The sequence below is a fragment of the Dermacentor albipictus genome, chromosome 10 (genome assembly GCF_038994185.2).
Source record: "Dermacentor albipictus isolate Rhodes 1998 colony chromosome 10, USDA_Dalb.pri_finalv2, whole genome shotgun sequence".
Lineage (NCBI taxonomy): Eukaryota > Metazoa > Arthropoda > Arachnida > Ixodida > Ixodidae > Dermacentor > Dermacentor albipictus.
In genome coordinates this window covers 46951359-46956920 of record NC_091830.1, presented here as the reverse complement: position 1 = coordinate 46956920, position 5562 = coordinate 46951359, and positions in this window count along the sequence as shown.

The following is a 5562-nucleotide window of genomic DNA, read 5'->3' as shown; positions in this document are numbered from 1 at the left end:
GAGTAGCACTCGTGAAAAACCCACTCTTAGTGATAATGCGTATTGCTTGGTTTTGAAAGTGCTCAATAGACGAGATATGACAGTGATATGTGCTTTCTCAGAAAACAATGCCGTAATTAATGCGACTCTGAATGAAAGCAGAGTATAATATTAATAATGCGTCTGTGGAGAAATAAGCTCTTGATTTGATTAATGCTCTAATACCGAAGGTACACTTTTGCTTAATGAAGGCAATGTGTTCAGAAAACTTTCTTAGATTCTAATTTTATGCCCAAAAGTTATACACAGTCGGAGACGGGAATGTGATGACCATTTAGAGTTATCTCAGGCAAGTCAGGTAGTATTCTTTGGCTAGAACGGAAAATCATGAATTCAGTTAATGAAGTACTGATAATTAAATGATTGAAAGAACACCATGCAACAATGTGGTCAAGCTCATTGCTTAGTTTAAGTATTAAGCTTGTTGAAGAACTGTTGCGCAACGAGATAGTAGTATCGTCTGCGTATAGTACACAATGTGCCGATTTAAGACACGTGGGTAAATCATTCACATAAATGATGCCAAGCCTGCGCGAAACTTTTTTTTGGGAATTGCTGCTTGTGGGAAATTCGGCATGGAAATCGGTCATTGTTTCCGCTTTGTATAAACAGAAAGGCAGAAGATAGCGATCGCGCCTGTTTCCAATGATCATTGCAGTATCGCGTAAGAAATCTTTTAGCAGAGGAGAAGCTGTTATAGCATACATGTGGCAGAATGCTAATGATTGAGTACATAGCTCAGGCCGGTTAAATAATTTTCGTTTTCCCTACTTCGTTTAGAATCCCTGGTTCTCAGTTACCTTGTTCAACTAAATCTGAACAAATGGTTCAATTCTCTAAAGACTGGCAGGACAAGAAGCTTGTTCCTTTTTTTATTTATCATAAAGACCTCTAATGTTCTCTTCCGCAGAATGACTTGATAAAATGTGTAGTTGATTGCACTGACAAGTCTGGAGCAGTTAGATTTCAAAACACCGCTGTTTTAACTTGCGGCAAATTTGTATAACTTCTTTTTTGTTGTTGTCGTCGTCATCGTCGTCGTTGTTGTTGTTGTTACCCTGACCTACGCGAGCTGGGATGGAAGTGTTGTTGAACAATAAAGATTACCTAAGCATTGGGTCATATAGTGACCTCTGCTTAAGTGACTTATATCGCGCTAACCGTCAACAGGTTCTCGATGAACGCCGAAAAGATAACCCCCATGTCGTGAAAGTGTTGAGATTTATGGACGATTTTTAAAAATGTTTTGCTTAACGAATCGAGTTGTTTTGACTGGGTGGTTTCAAAAGCCTTCACCTTGTTCACTCAAATGTTGCCCCTTTGGGCGTTGACGCATGAAGTCTCCGTAGGCAATTTTGTAAGGTTTATATATTTGGGTTTGTACTTTTCACCACGAAAGGTTTGTTGGAGTCATCAGCCGAGAGGCGCTAAGGTATTCCTACCACTTTCTTCCGTTTTTTTCAAAACTCGTTAAACGCGCGATAGTAATATCTTCTTTCAATAATTATCTATTGAAGTCACGTGAACACAAGGTGGAAACTAGTTTCAGCAATCAGGCCAAGCGCCTGAGAGATTCTTGTTACCCGTTGCGTCTGCTCACCTCGGTCTCGGAGGGCTTGAGCAGCACCAAAGCGCACCAAGAAGCAGTACCATTGCTAGAGCAAGGAAAGTAGCTGTAGTGTCATACATTCATTGTATTTCGCGTAATCTCTGAAGAATGGCGGGTAAGTAGTGCGTAGGAATAGTTTTTTCCGCCTCCGATCATCTACAGAAGCTATGCGAACAAGTTAATTCAGACAATAACAAGACGAACGCATCGCAAACATATCATAATCTGCAGTTATAACAATGTCTAGGTCATTCTGCTTTCGTGCAAAAGAGCGTATGTTGGTCAAACTGGCAGATGCATCAATCAGAGACTAAAGAAGCATGCATATAACGCCAGTGAAGCAATCTCGGGCCATTTGGGCATTCATTGCCGAAATTTTGGTTTGGCTGCAGTCCCAAGCTTTAAAGTACTGTTGTTTTGTATAAGGTTCATAGTAGAATGACAATGGAAATCGGGGAGGCTTATGATTTATTGCGAAATTAGAAGATACGTAAGCAAGCCTTCAGTGTCGCTAACTGAAAAATAGATGCATTTCTTGGGTATGTCGCAGTAATTATTGCAGGGTACGTCGTGATCATGCCTGTCACATGTGTGCCGTTATTCGATATTTACTAAATTTTCTTTTTTGTCTCTGTTTCCGTCCGTTTGGTGTACATTTATCGTCCGTGCGAAAATAAGGATCTGCATCTGAACGAGCGCTGTCTCCGTATGTCTGTTCTTTTCTACGTCCTCGTTCGGTCGCGCTTACACATTCTATCATAAAATCTTCTACCAAGGCCAGCTAAATCGAAGGAAATTCTCTACGCCCTTCGTAAACTGAGTGTATATCCTTTAATTTCGTGCATTTTGTGGCGTGGCTTGTGTTTGCTGAGGCGCCAATTTACGCATGTCGGCGCGTTCCACTGAGCATTACGCAATAGACTGGATGTTCCGGCATCAGAACGGCAAGTTGGGCCAGTTGTTCGGGAATCATGGTAAGGTTTGTAACAGCGCACCCAAGACAAGGACAACAGAAGGGAAACCAGCGACGAGTCCTCGTTTTGTTCCTTTTGTTGTCCTTGTCTTGGGTGCGCTGTTACAAACCTCACCATAGATGTTCCAGGTTTCGCAATTTCTAAAAACTATTGCGCGTCAAGGCTTTGTAAGGCTACGTGTATTGTTGTTTGTTGAAGTTTTATGCCACAAGTTTTGAGAAAAATGTCATCTGTTCGTCGTGAGACTCTTTGAGCCTTTGTATTGTCTGGAAACGTAAAAAGAAACTTTTAGAGCATTGAAATCACTTAAAGACAGCCTTTTTGCTTCGTAGTAGTAGTTCCATAGTGCACTGATACGGCACGTGACCAGAATTTATCGGGGTCCTACGTTTTCTGTGGTTACAGCATGTGCGAAAGCGTCTTTATTTTATTTCTGCTGCCTTCCTGGTTAAACTAGGCTCACTTGAACTCCACAGAGAATGCACACTGTTCAACGAAATGCAAGGTGGCACAATCTGAATTTCTTGTCAATAAGCGTTTATTGGTGCAACACATAGCAAAGCAGAATAAGGAGTCCTAGAGATAAACACCGTCGCATAACTGCCACCCGTACGGGACAAGAATTGCCACGACACGACGCTGTTACGCATCAAATTTCATTCAGGAATAGTTCAAGACGGCTCAAACGTGTGAAGAATCGAAGTTGTGCCATTTCTCGGCTGGGTGGCAATGTTGCCTGCCTGTGGTCGGTCCGAGGAGGACTGGATGACAAAGTAGACGTAAACGAGCACTGTCACGAAGCAGGCCACCAAGAGTGAGTAGAACGTGAACCTATGGGGAGGCGCGTCGACGAAGTATCCGCGGCTCTCATGGGCGGCCTTTGCTTCGAGGCTTCCCTGGGATGTCCCGTACTGCCCTGCAGATGCGACATGCGTCACGACGCACTTGGTAGAATATTACGTTGAATTGGAAAATAAGCAACGTGCAACAGGGGTAGGAAAATATAAGCGGCTAGAATAGTCGCCCAGGTTTTAAAAATTTCGCTGTAGTTAAGTGGATTGGTACTTCAGTCCCTTTATTCGCGATTCATTGGTTGGGACACGCGATAATTTTTTGCCGATTCCCTCCCCTGGTAGCACAGAATACTATGCGCAATTACATCGGCTACACTGAACCCTCTGCCTATTCGCTGGGGCTCCATTTGTGTTCAGTTGCAACGCACACAATCGTTTTTCTTAAAGCACTACGATATTTGAGGGGTTCTTTGACGTGCTGCATACCTTAATTAAGGGGTGACCAATTTTTTTCGCTTTCTCGTAACATTTCAGTCGATGTTTATCTTCTCTACATGCTACAGGCTAACCCTCGAACCCTTTTTTCTAAACGTAACATAGCCAAACATATGAAAAGCTGATACTTCATTACTGTGTATTTATGCATTTGTGTAGACTCATTATTAAAGCGACAAAGCAACATCCTACCACTTTGACTCGTTAAATTGTGTCTTCAGCGCATCGGAATAAAGTTATGCAACTTTGACATGCTCATCGACACAATCCTTATTCGGGCCTCAAGGACGGTAACACATTATATAAAACAAAAGGGTACACAATTTCGGCAGTAATCTAAATTCAGAGAAAAACTCAGTAGACTAAAACAAAGGCGTTTTTTTAGCCTACGCAAAGTTCCTGTTAGCGAAACGCTGGGCTCCATGGCCAATGAAGTGGGCGTACCTACCAACTGCGAAAGTCCTGCTTGCATTCTGAACGCCATGTGTCATATTTTTTTTTAAAGACAGGATCTACCATGCTAGGTAACGATATGTTGTTGCTCAAGAAATTTCTTTTAGGCTGATGCGCAAAGCATATCAATGCTTAAGTGAGTGATTATTGATAAACCTAAGATAAAAATACGAAATAACCCGTCTTGGTTGCCCGCCGTCTGTGGTGTCTCGCGCCCAAGCTCGAAATCCCATTTTTATTCCTCGCCGTGCAAGCGATATTTCGATGATGGTTAAATCGCTTGCTCACCTAACTTCTGCTGCCCGGATAGGAACCTTAAGGTCAAATGTAACTTAGAGCCCTACAGCTACGGCGTCTGTCGCCTAACACTGTGGTCCTTCCAAACGCAAGAAACATCGTAAATCGCTTATCCCCTCCCCCCTTTAAGAACCCCATTACCTTTCTTTTCGACGCAGGACTGCCTTGTGCTCGTGGCTCGGGCGGTGACGTAATCACTGGAAAGACCGGCTTCTGCTAATGCTGCTTCAGATACCACGTTGCTTTCGTTACACTCTGCGGTATCCATTTCGGCGGCCAGCATCATGTGCGATGTTTTGCTTCTCGAATGAATCTGTTGAACGCCGCGACATCCTGAATCAACATCTCGAGGCAAGTGATCCTTCCTGCTTCTTCGCAGAGCCTCCAGGTACGCCGTTTTACAGGACCGGTTCTCGAGATACTGAAATGTATCATCGTCGGTCGTCGTTGTCGAAGTCTTGATGTCGGAACAATGACACGTAGACAGGAACCTGGTCATCTGGCTTCTTGTCCTTCTTGTTCTTGGAACAATGGAGCTTACCCACTACGGGCGATTGGCCAATAAGCAGTTCCGAGTAACACTTTTTATTTATTTCATCATTCATCATTAGTACAGAAGGAGGTCCCGGAGTTACAAGAACTGTCAGGGGGACCTCCTATTAGTAATTTAACATTGCATGAATTAATACATTTTGGCAACATAGCAACGACAGACATCAGAAAACACGAAGTTAATGAAAAAAAAATAAACAAATACAAAAAGTTGCTTATAATAATTGAAGTTCAAAATACAGCAAATAAAACAGATACAGCGTATGCATAAATAAATATGTGGTAATTGACACGTTAATGAAACACAGGAAATGACACATGTCAAAGAACACGGGGTTATTGCAACAGA